This window comes from Adiantum capillus-veneris, chromosome 27 (genome assembly GCF_014529385.1).
Source record: "Adiantum capillus-veneris isolate H3 chromosome 27, ASM1452938v2, whole genome shotgun sequence".
Lineage (NCBI taxonomy): Eukaryota > Viridiplantae > Streptophyta > Polypodiopsida > Polypodiales > Pteridaceae > Adiantum > Adiantum capillus-veneris.
In genome coordinates, this window is record NC_140957.1 from 23,902,608 (window position 1) to 23,922,989 (window position 20,382).

Below are 20,382 nucleotides of genomic sequence, written 5' to 3' on the forward strand. Positions count from 1 at the left end.
TTCAAATTCTCCATCTCCAAGTTCAAATTCTGCACAAATATCAGCCTGCTCTTGCAATAACACCTGTGCTTCCCCTGTTTTTGACGTGGACTAAACCTGATTATCTAACTCTATCTGTTGCCTGCTCAAAAACTTCTAAACCTCTGCTAACATGTGTATAGCCATCCCTTCATCCTCAATGGCAACCTTATGTTGCACCTTCTTGAGAGTCCCAGGTTCAAAGTCCAGCTATCTCACTGCTTTGAACACTTCAGAGTCTACCTTTCTCTTCTTTGATAGTGTGAAGGCCTTTCCCAATTTGGTTGGTGTTTGCAGTTTCTCATTAGAGGTAATGATTGGAACATCCAACTTCTTCATGGATTCAATCATTCCTGAATTCTGCACAGCCTTCAATGCTTCCTCCTCTAAAAATCTAGCTTGTACCAGAAACCTCCTGCATATCTGCTGGCAATTCCACTTTTTGACTGAAATTCTCACCCTCCTTCAACACTTTTGTTTTGCCCAACAAACCTGTACAGACCTGCTCATCTGCACCCTTATCCTCACTGAGGGCTTTGTGAGGAAAACTAAACATAGCTGCTAAGAATGCAGATAACTTGCTGCAATTCTGAGCCTTCCTTTTATTTGACATATAAACCTCAGCAAAAATTTTGTCATACAGCCAATTAGCCCAATTTACCTTATCTCCCTGCTCTGCAAAACACAATGGACCATAGTTCTCCTTTGACATATAATCAAACTTTATGAGAAAGCATAATCTCTCTAAATACCATTTGAGTTGCTCTCTCCTCACATAATTTACATTCTTCAACATATAGTACTTCCTACCACCCTCAATAGGACCAAACTCTTTCTTCAACAAAGCTCCAGAGCATTAAGGAATTGTAATGATACCTTTCAATGGCATATGAAATACCTGTGATACCAATTCCGGGGTAAAGGATAACGTGCTTGAAATCATACCCTTGGCTTTTCTGAGATTATCCAGCGCTGTGACTTTGCATACTAATTATGCCTCAAGACTCTTTCTTCAACAAGCTCTAGAGCAGTAGGACCAAACTCTTTCTTCAACAAAGCTCCAAAGCATTTAGGACTTGTAATGATACCTTTCAATGGCATATGAAATACCTATGATACCAACTTTGGGGTAAAGGATAACGTGCTTGAAATCATACCCTTGGTTTTTTTGAGAATATCCAGCTGTGACTTTGCATAGTAATTATGCCTCCATTCATCCCATGGCAAAGTTGCAAATGCATGTAGTCCTATGCTTTGTAACCACACCACATTATGCTCTAGTGTCAAGTCTAGGGATACCTTAAAATCAGTAAAGGGATCCATCAGGGACTGCTGAAGCTTTGTTGTGCTGAGAGGAGTCTCTACAGCAACCTCTTCTTTACTCGAAGACTCTTCTTCCTGTGGGCTGCTGATGTCGACACTCAACACCTGTCCCTTGCGACGCAATTGTCTTTGTTGTTCATCCTTCTCCAACTCGGGCTACATGGCACTGGTCGACTTCCCTCTCACCATGGCTGAAGGTAAGTGTAGGGTGGGTGTGTGTGCGCTCCTTGCCGCACTGTCGAAGCAAGGGACTTGCCAATACACCGTGTGCGAGCCACAAACGGCTCCAAGCACACAACAAGCCTAAACTAGCAAGCTCAAGAAAACAAAGGGTGTGTCACTCACCGCTCTACGCTCGCCTTCGTGGTGGATTCCTCGCCGCGATGAAGAAGAAGCTGCAGTCGTGCCGCGCTCAACCGCTTCGCCGCCGTCGTGCCTTCGTAATGCTCGATCGCACACACACTCTCCCTCTCTCTCTCTCTCTCACACACACACACAAGGAGGTGAAGAAGAAGAAGATGGAGATGGAGCAAGAGCACTCTTCAATTGCACAAATGAGAGAATGAGTAAAAATTAGGTTTAGTTGGCTTTTATAGGAGCTCACCCCATTCACACTTGGGCGCCCATGCTTAACCAACTAATCCCTTGAATGTCCAAGTTAAAGTGCGCCTCTCATCGGCGATCACTCTACCTTTCCCTATTGGTCCGACAAGCTCGGTACCTGACTCTATCGAATACATAATACGCATCCATCGTAGGTGATGGGTGTCCGTGTGCCATGAGGGTTAACATGCCCCCCTTCCTGATGTAGATTCCGTCCTTGGAAGCTATTGAGTTGAAATTGGATCGTCGAGGTGGAAGAGCATTTGAGATGAATGTCCTTAGCCTTCTTCAGTCACTGCAAAATCAAACAACATTGGCACAGTAATTGCATTCTCTTAAAAAGCATATGCAGTTTTAGGTAGACACATTGATTGGTCAAAGAATTTCAAACAATTTGTTAGCAATGAACATTAAATTGCAATGTAATCAAATGCATAAACAGATGTAAAGGCAAAAAATTAAACAAGTCTGGGGTCACTAATTTGACGGTCGAAAAGCACTAGAGATCGAATATTAATACCATGGGTAAGCTTCTTAACTTTCTGTGGTCAATTAAGTTGTTTAATCGCGAGAGCCAAGTATTCATGTTCGAGGGCTGACTAGAGGCTATATCTAGAAAACCTTGTAGTTAAGCTACCATAAAAGGAATTTCTCATGAAATCATCGCCTGACTGATTACTTTTTCTTCGACCCCCCAAAGTCTTTTCACACTGATTCAATTTTGAAGTGGGTGCTTATTTTGTATGCCTTGGGTTTTTTGCTTTTCAAGGAAAAGCGCCCACACTGGGAACCTCTAGGGCTCTAGTACCATAGGCAATACATGTGAGTGAAGTACCAAATCAAGCCAAGATTTCTCTTCCAGCTTAAAATTTTACATTGTGGCACTTTGATTTTTTGTTTGTTCATTTTCAGCATTTAATTTTGTAACTTTGGGGGGTCATATAACACTGTTACCCTCCCCAGGCTCATCACATTAGTAAACTCCCTTTATAACACTTAAGCTAAAGGTCACTAGGGTTAAGCCCACTAGAAAGCCCTAGTACATTTCATACAATGCTGCCTAAATCGGATTAAGAACCTAAGTAACCATTGCTTATTAGGAAGTGATTCCCCATGGTATTAAGAGAAGATCTCTAACACCTAGCTTGGTCAGACTAGCTTAGTCGGACTGCTTGATTTTTACACCTAAACAAGTGATTATGACAAAACATTGCATTGAATTAAATGTTGGATACTAAGCCAATGCGCTGAATATTATGCTACCAATCACAATCAAAGCAGACAAACATGGATGCAAAAAAGATAAGGGCAATGCCAATGGACAAGAAACACCTGTTTGTGTTGATGGTCGCGCTTGATTTGAAGGTTCCATGAAGGTCCAAATCCTATCAATAGCAACACACTCCTGTACACACTAAGAAACAAAAGGAATACCTCCAGGAGGCACATTAGTGGGAAAAGAGATCTTTGCTAATCACTCAACTCTAAAACAGAAACACTCCTATCGTACTAATCTTACCTACTCTCCATCACTCAAGTGATGAGGATCAAAGGTGTTTTATGGCATAGGTTTCTGTTTCACTGTACCAGATGTGACATGTGTAGGTCTGAGTCAATGTTTTGACTTTTAATGTGCATACTCGTTTGCTAATTGCTCTTGCTCTTTTTTTTTTTTTTGAGTATAAAGCTTTATATGTACATTCCCTAAGATTGGAATTGAGAGGTCAAGGAAAAAGGTTGAGAGGGAAACAAATGAATGATGACTGTCAGCAAACACTCCCCCCTTCCTTGGGTAGATCATACTGTTTGAAATGAGCTTGTCACCCTTTGAAACCAATTGTTCCAGTTGGTAATAGGTGAGGATTTTTGCCAGTAGTTTTCTATTACCCTAGGTGCCTTGTCAAGCTGCAAGGGTGGTAAGGTACTCTCCCAGGATCGAACTTGAAGTGGTTCATTAGGTGATTCTTGAACACTGGGAGGTGTGGATTCTTTTGTAGCTTCATGGAGGTCCACTACTATAGATGGAGGCGGTGTAGAAGCTTTTACCTCTATGGATGTATTACATGATGAGCTAGAATCTCTATGGGACTCCCCCCTTCCTGAGCTAGGTGGAACAAATCGTTCTTTCTTTGGTACCCAAACTAACTCGGGAGCGGGTGTGTAGCATTTTGTGATTTTTTTCTTTCCACGATCATTGATTCGTTTTGGAGCTACGGCATTGGGCTCACTTGGGTCAGGTGATAGGTAAGAGCACAATCTACGTTTTGGCACCCAGATTTGATCATTTCCTTCATAGTATCCTTGGGCTTCCAATAGTCGTTTAGGGATCCATCGCAACATTTTCTTACTTTTCTTGGAGTGAGTGGTACGGTTCTTACTAGGTTTCCGTTTTTTTGCATCAACCATGCTCACTACAGAGGTTTTAGGGACCCACTTGTATGTTTTCTTCGTTACCTTAGGATGGTTCTTGTGTGTCTCAAGCTTTCTTTCAACTACATTAGTTGAAGCTCTAGAGAGTTGGGCTATGGGGACGTATGGTTCAACCTCCTGGACATGCAACGTCTTGGGTTTTATTTCCTTGGGCAATATCTCAGGGACTATGGCTTGAGTGGTAGGGCTAAGAGTTGGTTTTTGCGTTGTAACACCCCCAGTCCCCCAATCAATAGTGCATTTGGTGGCTATCATCCACGTGCGGCCTAGGTTTATATTACCCTCCATAGTTCCAGTAGGCATGACCCAAAAGTCTTGAGCTACCACCCCATTGTCATAACTGACAGAAGTGTGCCAGATTCCAAAAACCGTAGTTTTTTTCTTGTTGACACCCTTGACTTGGATAATACTCTCAGATAGAGGTGGCTTCCCTAACTGACACCACACCCCATAGGATAGCAGATTGTATTTAGCACCCGTGTCCAATAAGGCGTTATATAGCACTTTTCCATAGGCACTATTTAACTCAATGGGGTATCGTAGAGGTGTGTCAGAGTCCAACCCATCCTCTTCGTGTGCTTCATTTGCATCAGGTTCCGAGCGAGTAGCTCTACCTAATGTTTCCATGAAACGGCTAAACATACTAGTACTAAGCTGTGGAGCTTCGGGAGGTGCATGGCCTTCTCTCTCAGTGTTTTGGGTAGGGTATGCTTCCATGATTTCTGAGTCAGAGGAGGAATCACTAGCGGCTATTTTAGGGTCTTGGGTGGTGCTACCTTGTGTCCCCGCTGAGGGTCTAGAGCTTATCGTGGATGGGTAATGGGTGTCCGTATGAACAGAGGCACCCTCAATATGCTCGTGTTCTAACACTCGCCCAGAGCGTAAGTGCATGTGCTTTTGATACCCTAAGGTGTCAAAAAGCTGCTCTAGGAGGCCTTGTGACTAGTTTTTAGCGTGTTTTTTGTTTGTTTTTTTGCTAGATTTTTTAGAGCGTGTCGTGGAATGGGCCGTGTGATAGCTCAAAACGAGCGTATCGGTCAGAGGGTCGTGCCGTGCTTTACAGCCCTCCGTTTGGTCACTCTATGCCCTCGGAATCCCTAAAACTGTCAATTTCCAGTAGGGAACTAGGCCCAAACTAGAAAGTCTAAGGGTGCAAGTGGGAAGAGAAAGGAGGAGAGTGGAGGACTTGTCCCACATGCTCTCATTCTCTCTTGAGGGAGTAGGGTATATATATAAGAGTGAGTCTAGTATATATCATAAGACTGAGGACTGAGGCCTGGGCCTGGAAAAACGATCCCGATCTACCTTTTGTACAAACCAACCCGTACGTTTTAAGAGTCACGTTTCGAAAAATATCGCCACCCACTCGCTCGCGTTTTTAATTTCCGATTTTTTTTTTCTCAAAAAACTTTTTTTTTTCCAATTTTTTATTTATTTTTTTTTGTTGATGCAGAAAAACGCAGAAATTGAAAAAAATGCAGAAATTGCAGAAAATGCAGAAAAAACGCAGAAATTGCAAAAAATGCAGAAAAAACGCAGAAACTGCAGCAAATTGACAGAAAAAACGCAGAAATTGCAGAAAATGCAGAAAAAACACAGAAATTGCAGAAAATTGACAGAAATGCGGAAAATTACAGAAATTGAGCACGCCGAACTTGAAAACGCAGAAATTGCAGAAATTGAAAAAACGCAGACAATAGCAGAAATTGAAACTTGACAGCAATTGCAGAAAACGCAAAAAACAGAAACCTTCCACACACTCCTTCCCTGCCTTTCCTATGATACAAATTGCACCACAAGGAAGCGTAAAGTGCTAACCGAGCTTAGTGTAGGGCATATCCCCGGCAGCGGCGCCAAAAATGTGCGCTCCTTGCCGCACTATCGAAGCAAGGGACTTGCCAATACACCGTGTGCGAGCCACAAACGGCTCCAAGCACACAACAAGCCTAAACTAGCAAGCTCAAGAAAACAAAGGGTGTGTCACTCACCGCTCTACGCTCGCCTTCGTGGTGGATTCCTCGCCGCGATGAAGAAGAAGCTGCAGTCGTGCCGCGCTCAACCGCTTCGCCGCCGTCGTGCCTTCGTAATGCTCGATCGCACACACACTCTCCCTCTCTCTCTCTCTCACACACACACACACAAGGAGGTGAAGAAGAAGAAGATGGAGATGGAGCAAGAGCACTCTTCAATTGCACAAATGAGAGAATGAGTAAAAATTAGGTTTAGTTGGCTTTTATAGGAGCTCACCCCATTCACACTTGGGCGCCCATGCTTAACCAACTAATCCCTTGAATGTCCAAGTTAAAGTGCGCCTCTCATCGGCGATCACTCTACCTTTCCCTATTGGTCCGACAAGCCCGGTACCTGACTCTATCGAATACATAATACGCGTCCATCGTAGGTGATGGGTGTCCGTGTGCCATGAGGGTTAACAGTGTGTACTTGAAGAAGTCGGGTGACAACATAAGGTAATGTAGAATGCGACAGAGGTGATGGCTTACACCTTCGAATAGTGAACCTTGCTTTACACTCACCACTAATAGTACCCATTGCATGATGATTTCACCTAATGGGGAATCAACCCGCATTTTAAAGTTTATTTTCAAATCTCCCTTGGTGAAAAATCCAACCCAATAAAATCTGATTAGCAAAATTTTGATTTCAGGTAATCCAAAAATCCGACTTGACCACTCTGAACTCTGGTTCCTCTATCCTTTTATTGAACTGATATGCATTGTAAAATTAGCCTCAACACCAATGTTGGTCATAACCTTTTGAAATTGCTGAGCTCCAAACCTTCTATCCAGACTGCTTTCTGCAAACCCTTCTAGCTGAATCAACCCTGTTAAAGGCCATTCCAAATGAGGTGGTTTCTCTTGGAGTTCGTTTGACCTGAAACCATTAATAGGTTTCTCAACTCTGGTACCAAAAACATCAGCAACTTTGAATGTTCCATGTCCCAAATCTTGGGCAATCTTATATGGACCAATATATCTCAAATTTAACTTGCCTGGATGTGTCCCTAATCTGGAGTTATACAACATTTCCCAATCTCCAATCTGGAAAACTTTAAACTTAACATTCATACTCACCCAAGCTTTCCTCATTCTCTGAATCACTTCATATATATAGGAACTAATCAATCTGTCCTCTTCTAACTGCATCAAATATCTGCTCCTGTACGTGACTGACAACTTGGGACTCATTTTTTCTGCAGTTACTCTAAGGCTTGGAACCACAAATTCCAAAGGGACCACAACTTCCACACCATAAACCAATTTGAATGGAGTCATACCTGTGGTGACCTTAAAAGCTGTCATAAAGGACCATAATGCTGAATGGAGCTTCTGATCCCAATCCTTCTTGTTGTCTTGAACAATTTTTTTCAATATCTTCACCAATGTCTTATTTGTGCTTTCAGCATGTCCATTAGCTTGTGGATGATAAGCTGTAGACTTTTTGTGCATAATCATATGAGTTTTTGTTAATTCAAAATCACCTCATTGAGAAAATGGCTTCCTCTATCACTCACCAACTCCACGGGACATCCAAACCTAGTCATGATGTTATGATAGAGAAATCTGGCTACACTCTGAGCTTTATTGTCTTTGAGAGCAACATCTTCAACCCACTTAGTACAATAATTTATAGCCACCAGAATGTACTTACATCCTTTACTAGTAGTAGGCTTGACAGGTCCCACAAAGTCCATTCCCCACTTCTAAAAAGGTTCCAGAGGTAATATAGGATGATTAGACATTCTATCTCCAGAATATGGCTGACCCAACTTCTGACAAATAACATAGCTTCTAACATGCTCATGGGCATCCTTCAATATAGTGGGCCACCACAATCCAACTGCAAAAATTTCTTACATGTTATATCACCTGAAAAATTTCCTCCTGCTGTTTCTGAATGAGCTTCTTGCAAAACAGCCTTTTGTTCAAAATCTGGAACACACCTTCTAATGACTTGATCAATCCCTTTCTTGTATAATGCTCCTGCTATCACAAAAAAATGGTCTACTTTTTAAAGCAAACTTCCTCCTCTGATCACCTGAAAACCCATTGGCATTGTATCATCCGTCAAAGATACTAACATCTAATCATGCCATGATTCAGAGACTCTATTCTGAACTTCAAACAAATCAGCGCCAGGTACTTCATCTTGAACACCTGTTGGTTCTTCACCAATATCAATTCTACTTAAATAATCAACAATGGTATGCTCTTTGCCAGGAGTATGAACAATTACAAAGTCAAATTCCTGCAACAACAATAACATCCATCTAGCTAATCTTTTGGTCAATAATGACTTCTTAATCAGGTAAAGCAATGTTTGATGGTCCACATGAAAAATGACTCTATTGTTTAACAAATAATGCCTGTATCTGTTTAAAGCATATACCATACCAAGAGCTTCTCTTTCTGTCACAACATAATTCCTTTAGCTGATGTTAAAACCCTACTAGCATAGTAAATAGGTCTGAACCATCCCCTCACTTTTTCCCGCATAAGGACAACACAAATAGCCATATCCGATGCATCAACAAATACATGGAAAGGTAATGACCAATCTGGAGGTTGTAATATTGGTGCTAATGACAACATCTTTTTTAACATCTGAAATGAGCACTCCTGAGGCTCATCCCTTATAAAAGGCACATTCTTCTTTGTTAGATGAGTAAGAGGCAGACAAACATTTGCTAAATATCTGACATATCTAGCATGCCATTTCACCTGGCCAACAAACGTGCTAACTTCCTTTACATTCTCTGGGGCTTTTGCTCCTTTAATAACTTCAATCTTCTTCTCATCAATGGACATCCCTTCATGGTAAACCACATGACCTAAAAGTACTCCACTTCTGACAGCAATGACACTCTTAAAAGGATTAAGGCACATTCTGTATTGTCTACACCTTTCAAAACACAACTTCAAATGCTGTAGATGTAGTTCTTTCTTCCCAAATGTGAAAAATCATCCATAAAAACTCTCATGAAATCTTGCAAATTAGGTTCAAATGTCTTGTATGCTGTAAAATTGAATGATAGTGGTCCAGTTTTTAGTCCAAAAATCATAACTGTAGATGCAAAAGCACCCCATTGTTATAAAACTTGTTTTGTGTTGATCCTTTTCAACCACCTGGATCTGATTGTACCCTGAAAAACCATCCAAAAATCTCTTTCCTTGCTACAACATCCAATATGGCATCACAAAATGGCATTGGTAAAGGATCTGTAATAGTGGATGCATTCAACTTTTTGTAATCCACACAAACTTTGATTTTTCCATTTTTCTTGGGCACCACAATGATTGGTGACAACCATGTAACCTCATGAATTGGTTTGATAAACCCAACAGCTAATAGCTTATCAATCTCTTGCTTAACCTGTTCTGCAAGTTTGGATTCATTCTATACCTCTGTTGCAAAATCGGAACTGCATCCTCCTTGAGATTAATATGATGCTGATGTAAATCAGGACCTATACCTTTCACTTCAGAATAGTCCCATGCAAAAACATCTTTGTACTCCTTCAACAACTGAAACAACTCATGCAAAAACTATCCATCTATATGAACATTGACCTTGACAATCTTGGGATCCTCTTCAGTACCCAAATTGAGGTCCTTTAACTCATCTTGCTTTACTTTAGCTGATCCTCCAAATATTTTATTATAAATCTTTTCAGCCAAATCTCTTGCTTCCTTTTCCTCCAGCTGCAAAGCTTCCTTTGAATTAGGAATCGAATTTTTATCCACCATCTGCACCAACTCTGATCCCTGTATTATCTATCTAGGTACTCAAAACCTTCCTGTTCTACCTCTTCATCCTTCTGCAAAATACCTTCAACATCAACTTCAAATACTGGAATAATGGTTGGATTTGCTTTTAAGAATGCTTCTTCTTCATCGTCCTCCACTTCCTTTGTCAAATTGATTGTTTCACCATACAATGGTCTTTCCTTAAATAAAATGTTCTTTCTCCCAACCATAGGAATTGCAATTTTCTACTTCCCTTTCTTTATAACAATTTCATTCTCACTCCAATCCTGCTTGACTTTAGCCAATCTGAACCAGGGCCTCTCTCTCTCTATCTCTTCTTATCTCTCTCTTTACCTCTCTCTCCAGACCCTCTATTTGTGGAGGATCACCTCTCTCCATCTTCAACACAACAAAATTCACCTAGAACTGAATTCCTGTAATATAAATAGATTGCTGCCTCAATATTCCTGATGGTTGAGCTCTCCTCTGATCTGCCATCTTCACCTAAAATGGTGCTGGCTGTAATTTGCCCAACTTCATTTTATAATACACAGACTCAGCCAAGATGTTGAATCCAGATCCTGCATCCAACAATACTTCATCAAACAAAGTTCTGTGAAATACCACCTTTATAACTGGAACTACAAAGTCGACATCTACTGGATCAACTTTGTTCACTACTGGCACAAGTATGTTATTTGTCTGAATTGGATACTCCCTTGATAGCAATCTATTCAACAATTTTTCTTTGAAGGCTGGAACCATACATAATAACTGATCCAAAGACATCTGCAATGGAGAATTTATCAATACTTCAAACTAATCCTTGTCATCTTTTTTTTGGTAAGGGTCTCTCATAGTGCTATTGCGATTGGTCCCCATGAATATCTGAAGTAATGTCATCCACATTCTGATTCTTCTGGTCCTTCTGCACCTGTTTCTGAACTCGGTCTTTGATTCCTTTTTGTTCCTTCCAATCAATAGGACCTTTAGCCATAGACCTAGTAACAACCATTACATCTATCTCTTGGTTCTCCCCACACTGATTACAATCATAAGCCCATTCACCACAATGCTCTTGAGATTGAAGCTCCATATTTTCACCAAGTAACACATCTGATGTTTGTTGCTCATCATTGTCAATTATGATTACATTCCCTTGAGCTGGTGGTTGATGTTGGTGCTGCTGCTATGGGTTAGCCTACCGATTATCTTGATTGTAGGGTACAACTGGCATTCCTCTCTCCTCTCTATGCTTGAACCACAAAGCATAATTCAGACCAACCTAATGATCTGTGCTGAACAAGACACACATGGCATTATGCATGGTGGTCTTCTCTGATTATTATCTTGATTTCTCCAAGGTGGTCGTGCAGGTCTCTGAAATGGTGGCCTCCCTCTAAATGGAGCTTTTTGATTAGTTTCACCATCATTTCTCCCTCTTCCTGCATGTGGAGTTGATCTACTCCTATTATTAGGGTTGTACCAACACTGAGCTGTGTTATGGCCGTCCCTTTCACAAATCTGACAATACTGCTTTCCTTTGGAGCTACAACAGAATATCCGATTTTCTTCAACTGACTAATCAAATCTTCTTCTTTGTCCTTCTTATCCTTTTCCTTCTTACCACTCTCCTTCTTCTTCTTCTATTTTCCGTTGCTACTTTCAACCTCACTATTAGAGGACACCTCTGAATCACTATCTTCATCAGTTCTAGACTCAGCATCTGACTCTGCTTCCGATTTAGAGCTATGCTTACTTCTAGTTTTTGTCGTGGTCATACCAAGTCTTTTTTCAACCCTTGCTGCAGCTGTGACCAAGTTGTAGCCACCTACAATGTCTATGCTAGCCACAACCTTCTTCAATCCCTTTCTCAGACCTTTAAAAAAATAACCTGCTAACATCTCATGTGTGGGTCTTTTATTACCCTGTAATCTTTCCACCAAAATTTTGAATTTCTAAGCATAATCTTTCACCAACATATTTCCCTGTCTATTGTCCCTAATTTTCTTTAGACTATCAGTCAGAGTTTTCTCCTTTCTGGATCACTGCAAAAATGCTACTATGAGTGCAACATATGTTGCAAAATGTGCAATTCCATATTGGCTAAACCAACTCATGGCCTTGCCCTCTAGTGTTGCTGCAAATTGTTGCAATTTTATTTCATCACCATCATATACAGCCTGATGTCTACTAGCTTGCCACTTGGTCTCAAATTGAGCCACATGACAATCTGCATCTTCACCTGACTTGCCTCTGAATTTTGCTGCTTTAACCTTAGGGCTAGGAGGTGGTTGAGCCATAGGAGGAGGCTGTGGTACTCTCCTATGTCTTTGCTTGGTAGATACCTATAGTGGGTCAAAGTGGACTCTTCTCCTACTTCTTGCAGATCCTGTTGTCAAGAGTAAAGCCCCGACAAATTGGCCCACTTGCCTTTCTGCTGATGCTCCTTAACTCTCCCCTACCTGATTCCCTGGTTGCACTTTAGAGACATCCTCTTCTACTTCTTCTTCTATTGTTTCTTCATAATGGAAAGGATCAATGCTCCCTTCTTGGGTTTGAGCCCTTGTGTAATAGACCCTAGATACCCTTCTTGGTCTCTCTGACATACATAATCAGTTAATGAAACACAGAAACCAACAGCAAATGCTGACACTGAGGAAATTCAGACCGAACCGAACTAAGCTGTAAACACAGTAGGATCTCCAAATGTGTTGGGGTTCAGCAACACAAGAATCCTTCTCAACACACATGCTCTTAAACAAAGAATCAAACTTCACTCCATAATCAGACTCAGTAGAATATCACACACAATTTTAGGCAGAGCAAAGTCAGAGCCAAGATAAAAGATCAGACACAACAAGAAACTTCATTGATAGAGCTTGAGTACATCTCGTGTGTTGTGTCTGTTTGTTTCTCACGGCTTCTACTATAAAAGAGAGTTACAAATGTCTAACTGAATGTTCTTGGCATATACATCCGATTCAACATAGTCCGACCTAGCAACATTCCGACTACGTATAATAACAATCAACAAAGCATAATCTGACTAAGCACTATTTTTGCATAATCAATTACCCTTTCAACAAGGGAGGGAGAAGAGAGAGAGTCCTTGAGAGAGAGAGAGAGAGAGAGAGAGAGAGAGAGAGAGAGAGAGAGAGAGAGAGAGAGAGAGAGAGAGAGAGAGAGAGAGAGAGAGAGAGAGAGAATAGCATAAAAGAGCGAGGGAGAAGAGAAAGAAATGGAGGGATAGAAACAGAAAGAGAGGAAAAGAGGATGGAGGTAGAGAGAGAGTCTGGGAGCAAATGAGAGAGGGGGATAGAGATAGAGAGAGAATAGCAAAAAGGTGGACAGAGAAGAAAAAGAAATGGACAGAGATAGATAGAGGAAAGATAGAGGAAAGATTTGAGAGAGAGAGGATAGGAAAAAAGAGCAAGGATAGAAAAGAAAGATGTTTAGAGATATAGATAGAGGGTCTAGAGAGAGAGGTAGAGAGAGATAAGAAAAGAGAGAGAGAGAGAGAGAGAGAGAGAGAGAGAGAGAGAGAGAGAGAGAGAGAGAGAGAAAGAGAGAGAGAGGGATATTGATACGTACAGAGAGAGACAAAGAGATGTGGAGGGATAGAAAGAGGAGAGAGACAGTTGGGCAAATAGAGATTTTTATGAATATAGGCTTGGGTGTCAGTTGAGCACAAGCGTATGTGTGAATTGTGGTGTTGTGCAAGGATCGAGGAACATACAACCAACTTGTACAAGACTATACGAGCTTGGTGGGCTTGTGGCAAAGTTTCTGATTGTAACTTGTCTCGCAAATGGATTGTTGGCTAAGTTGGTGGCATGTACAATACCCTTGTTGGAGAAAACACTTAGTTGGGGTAAACATTGCCAATCAATTTTTTGATGAAGTCCTGTATTTTAGTGCTCGAATGCAATCACATTATAACAATATGTTGCAAGAAGGGGATGATCTCTCGTACATTCTGACTACAATTCTTGCTGAAACAAAAAACACGCGAGTTGGTTTGCTGGCGAGGGAAACAAAGAAATGTTGGGCTTGTATGATGCATGTGTGTCTGTTTAGTCAAACACTTCTTCAAAGTGTGAAGATGCTTGGCTTTGTCGAGGGTAGATACCACGGAGCTGGACCACAACAGAAAAACTTGTTCATCGGGCACAACAAGGCTCTTTTTAGAGAATTTTGTGATTTAATAGGGTGACGTGTACCTTCTTGCATAATTTTTTTGATATACATGTAACATTGAAGGTTCAATTGGATTGTGAAATAGCAAAGAAAGCTCCCTCCAAAAAGCTCTCTCCGACAAGGGTGTGGAAAGCTTTTTCCTTGCAAACACTACTCCAGTGAAAGGATTGAAAAAGCTCCCTCCATTCCCATCCCCTTGTATTCCCCCTCTTTTGGATAATGCTCGAGAGAGAAAATGATCATTTTTCAACCTTATAAGATCATGTGGGAATCCAAATGAAAACTTCCAAGCTTTGTTCGATCTATTAGGAATTTGGGTTTCACACATATTATCACTTGGGTTCATCGTTTCTCACTTTTATAGAAAAAAAAGTCACATTTCGAAGCTCTTCAATGTCGTTCTAGTGCCATAATAGCTTGCCAAACTCCCAAAAGTTTATCTTGCCACTTTTTCATGGTCCACAAGGTCTTAAAATCAATCATTTATGGCTTCGCCATTCACGCTATTTAGAACTCAGTTAGAGGCATTTTTGAGCATTTTCTCTCTCTAATCAAGAGAAAGAAAATACTTATTCTAGTTTTATTCTTGCATTTTGACCTCACAACTAACATGGAATGAAAAACAATAATAATTTGAAGAGTTTGGGACTTTTCTCAACCATTTAATATTCCATTTTCATGACATTATTGCGCTCTTAAATCATAGTCGTCCTTGATTATGCAGAAGTTGCTATTGATAGACAATGGGTACCAACATCAAAAGGATGGAGTCACATAGAGAAACATGTCTAATCAAAAGAAATCTAAATATACCATCAACTAATTACTCCAAAATTTTTAACTACTAAAATAATTGTTCCAACCTAATGATACCGGTTATGAGAACATTTTAAACCTAAATTCAAAACAATCCTTAGCATTTCTCATGTGCAAAACCACTCCATAGTTTTCTCATTCGAGGAGTGGGAATATGCAAAACAATCATTCTTTTTTGGATTGTCCAAGGCTTGCATTGATTGTATAACCACAAATCACAATCTAATCTCGCCACAATAAAAGCTTTGTTGATTGCATACATAACAAAAACTGCTTTCAATATTTGGTGAGCGACTATTCACTCAGCGCTTCATCTACCACTCAGCACATCATCCAACACTTCTCCCTTCAAGAGTTGCGTGCACCCACCGACCTCCAACTAGTTGTCTTCAAAGAGATCTCTTTGCTAGGAGACAATGTCCACCATGGAAGTATGTGTGGTCAAGTTTGGAAAAAAGAGAAATTGAGTGGAATGTCGAGGGGATTCTGTGGCGTGAGTTTGAGATAAAAAGATTATACAATTGACATTTGGGTGATATTGATGTCGTCCTATGTGATGATCTTTGCAAGGGTAATCCAATGCGGGATTCCATAATAGTTGGTTGAAACGCTCACCCTCTTTTTTGCATGATTATATAAAATGCTAACAATCACCATGATGTAAAATGATACACTTCCATTGATAACACATTTGTCAACACACCAAAATGGCATTTTCATTCCTAAATAAAATCAAACGTCCTCAATCTCCCATCCTACCTTAATATCCAATGTTATTTTGCACAAACAAAGATAGAGATTTACACAACCAATATGTTTTTTAGAAAACAATAGGCACACTTGTATCCATCCATGTAGATATGAGAGCCAAATCTTGTAGCAAAACCATAGGAGTACCAACCGATCCCAAGTTATTAAATCTCAACACAATCGTTAACACTAGGTTTGTGTTTGAGCCACTTAGGTGGCTTGAGCCAGCACCTCATTCTACAAAATTGGCTCTAAGAGTGACTATCTTTCAAGAAACCATGAGTGTAGGATATCACTGAGGTCCTAACACACATAGGAACAATTTAGTATATCATTTATCCCAAAAGAGTGCAAAATTTAAAAATATGATTTTTAAAAAATAGTAAAAAGCCACAAAACTGGTTTTTAAATTTGAAAGCATACATGTGTTTGAAGCTCAAAACAAGTTAACAATTTTTTTTTTCTAAAAATAGTATATGCATAGATTCTTATAGTGTACATGTCCAAGTATTTTTCAAAAAAGTTCAATGTGCTTTGAGGGTTTTTAAGGGTTCTACATGGAATATCAAATCTTTAGAGCAATTTCTGTTTGATTGTACCCAAAAGAAGGCTCTTGAAAAATACTAATTTAATATGAAATTATTATTTTTTATTTTTTTTTCAACTCCCTACATGCCTTGAGAACAAATTCCTAAAAGGTTCTGATGAGATTTTTTGTGGTTCATGAGAACAAGAATATACAAAAAAGTTTCTTATAGCCACAAAAGTGGCTTCTCTCCACAGAGGCTTTCCAATCAATGAGCGAAGAAAACCGAGCAAAGCCAATTTCCAAGCAAATATGAACAACATCCTTGATAAATTGATGTGAGGGTGAGATATTGGAAGAGACCCTTGGAATCGACGCCGCTTGCAATAAAGTGTTAGACTGAACAACCTAAAATTACCTCATGATTAATAGCAGAACATACTCTCCCATATAATTTTCTCTGCACTCAAGCTTTACATGCTCTCTTGACAAAGTAAGAGGGCCTTGCATATTCAGGTGTGTCCGCAAATGCGCCTCTAGTCTTTGGCCCAATGGAATAAAGCCACCGTAGATATCTAAGGTCTTTTGCCCTCTCATCTGAAATCCTTTCTCTCATCAACCCAATCTTGGCTACTCTTGAAATGCTTGCCTTGCACTAAATAGGCTAAAAACATGCATACCAATCACCATCGTTTAAGCCTAATACTAAAGCTCATCTAAGGCTATTTGAAACTCAAGTCCTCGATACCTCTGGTCCCAACCTTGAGTCACCTTCTTCTCCAACTCCTGCTACTGCTACTTCCTTCTCTACATGGCGTAAATAATCCATACCAAATCTCATGTTACCATTCTACTTTACACCCTCTCTTTGTCTATCGCTCACATGCGCATCCTTGTTATAGGCCACAACAAGTTGTTTACGATGTAGTGTCAATGGCAATTGGTAGAGCATGTGGGTGTGTATTGGGCTCTCTCTCTCTCTCTCTCTCTCTCTCTCTCTCTCTACATTTTTAGATGGTTCCATGAGTTGGGCAGTTGAAGAAAGTGGTGCTATATGTTGTGTTTTTGTTTAAATCAGCTCCATGTATGGATCAAAGAGTTAGAGAGCCTAGCACCTTCTCAAAACAGTTATGAGATGGAAGTTGAAATTGGAAAATATAATACTGTGTGAGGGCGTGTGCGCGCCTCTGTGTATCATGTATGTTTGAGAGGGAGAGTCTATTGTCAGAGAGAGAGAGAGAGAGAGAGAGAGAGAGAGAGAGAGAGAGAGAGAGAGAGAGAGAGAGAGAGAGAGAGAGAGAGAGAGAGAGAGAGAGAGAGAGAGAGAGACGGCATGCTCACAAACTTCGGAGTTTGCATTCAAGTTAAATAGGCACAAGATCCTATATAGTTCATAGTATCCAGCCAAGTTAATCGCATGCAGAAGAAGAGAAATTAAGTTCCTCGGAGCTCCATAATGGCGGTCAGAGTCATACTACAATGCAGACTAGAGAGGAATGGGTAGACGAGCCAGTAGAGAAGGACTAGAGTAGGAGAGGTTTAGAAGGAGCCAGATAGTGCAAAGGGGAGTGTGCTGTTCCAGGATGACAAGGATGCGGTTTAGTTTGTTCATGCAGTGTGGAATGTTTTTGCCGTGTGTGTGTGTGTGTGTGTGTGTGTGGCGATCAGATACAAAGGGAGAAGTGTTCTACAACCCTTGCAAAACCTGTTGAAACCAGTCCGCGCCCGCGCTGGTGTGGACTGGTTCCTACAGGTTCACTTTAGTTTTTTAAAAAGCATGCAAAAAAGGGAATAGATATAATGGCGGCGCCAACTGCGGCAGCGAGACAGATATCTAAGGCAAAAAGTGAGAATGACCCATGGTTCCCCCCTACCACTTATCGAAATGTTATCACAATTATTATTTCTCTTTTCCCTTATCACTTTTGAAAATGTCTCTAATTCACAAATAACTTTATTGAGGGACTCGCTCGTGTTTTCTATCGCTCAAAAAAACTCGCTTGCCATTTTGTAAGACTCCTCTTCACACATCCCTAGTGTTAACCTAAAACCAAGACTCTTGTGGAAATCTGCACAAGCAACATTGACATTTTAAATGGCGTAGTCATTGGAGCCGATGGCATTTTCAATGCAGTGCAGTCACATATAGCCAAGCAAAACAAGCCAAATGGATCCAATTTTAAAACACTAAAGTAGGCCTACGAGAAAACCAATAATTCTATTCAATAGAGAGATAATGGACACCTATCCACTAGCTCGTGAATTTCACGTAGGAAAAAACTATTTAAACACTACTACAAGAATACAATCCACAGACAATGGACACCTATCCACAAAATAGCTTGTGAATTTCAGATAGGAAAGAATTATCTAAGCACTAGTACCAACACAATCCCCCATCCAACCTACATTTGCTGATAGAACTACAAGTTGTGCCCCTTTTGGTGCAAAACTCACAATTGTGAGTGAATTATATTGAACAGCCGAAAAAATTACAAGGTCTTGTCATGCTCTTGTTAAGCCATGACATCATCCAGGGACTATAATTACATCGGCTATCAGGGCAGCCACTCCTACCAACCCACCCCCTCCTCCTTGACATTGTCTTATGCAACATTGTCTGATAAATGCTTTTAGGATGCAGTTTCCAAAAGAGACTGCTTCCGAGCCATTTCCAGGCATTCCAGTCAAACTCCGAATCACAGATTAGCATCATTAAATTTTCATGCTCTTTCATCACTTTGTGGACAAGCAAAACCTCCAAGCTTTTAAGTTGGTACTGGGTAACCAGAAGGTCAATGGTTTTCGAACTCTTGTTGCCACTGTCCCAAAAGTGCCTGAGTCACTTCAGACCCTTGTTATTCAGTTTCCTGGCTCTCTCAATCCAATAGGCAGTTTGTGGTGGATCTACAACTTTGGAAAGCCAAGGGGAGCAATGTAAAATGGAGTTCTTGAAGTATCTGGCGTCTTCCCCCCACTTTCAGAATCCAGCTGCTCTATTGCATTTTCTTATCAATTCTCCTGAGCTGCCCCCCAGTCTTAAGGTATACCCCTCCGGGGCTAACAATTTGTCATGAATCTCCACCCTCTCCACTTTCCACCATTTGAGCCAGGTTTAGTTGCTTCTATCATATCTCTGACCATGACAACCCAAACTTGCTCCTGTTTAGCTAAGGAAACAACAAACTTGGCGCAACAAGCTTTTGCATGGGCCACAGGGTTGATAATTTCGAGACCTCCTTGATTCACCGACCGAGCAACTAATTCCCAACGGCCCCATTGCCATGGCCTGGAGGATTTTGTGTTGTTTTTCCATAAGAACCTTTTTACTGGTTTTAAGAACTCTTTCCAGTGACACTTAGCCATCTTGAGTAGCGGGCTAGTGAAGGCAATATAAGGAATCATAAAGGCATCATCACCTTTATCCGACTTGGGAATGGGAGAAGAGCATACTCCCACCTACTCATTTTTGTTTTGATTTTCTCAAGTACCCACCCAAATCTTTGCTTGTGAGTTACGTCCACCCCCAAGGGGGCTCCCAAATGTCTGAAGATATTTCCTTTTGTGACAATCTCGCCCGACCAGACCGAGGGGTCAAATGAGTCATTTTCTGATAGGGAGATCAGCCTTGACTTCTCTATGTTACACTGGGACCCCGAAGCTACTGAGAATATTTGTACAATCTCCATAGCTTTTTTGATGACCTAGGGGCACACCTTCAAGAAGAGGAGAGAATCGTCTGCAAAAAGTTTTGCTAGGAGTTGACTATTTCCTGGCAAAGCAAGGCCTTGCAACTCCCCTCGTTCCGCACTAGCTTCGAGCTTTGTGATTAAAGGATGCGACCCTATGGAGAAAAGTAGGGGGCCAGGGGGCATCCCTGCTTAATAGACCTTTTGACCTCAAAAGAGCAAACACTCTATTGTTGAATAGGAGCTCTGACTGTCTTCCAGC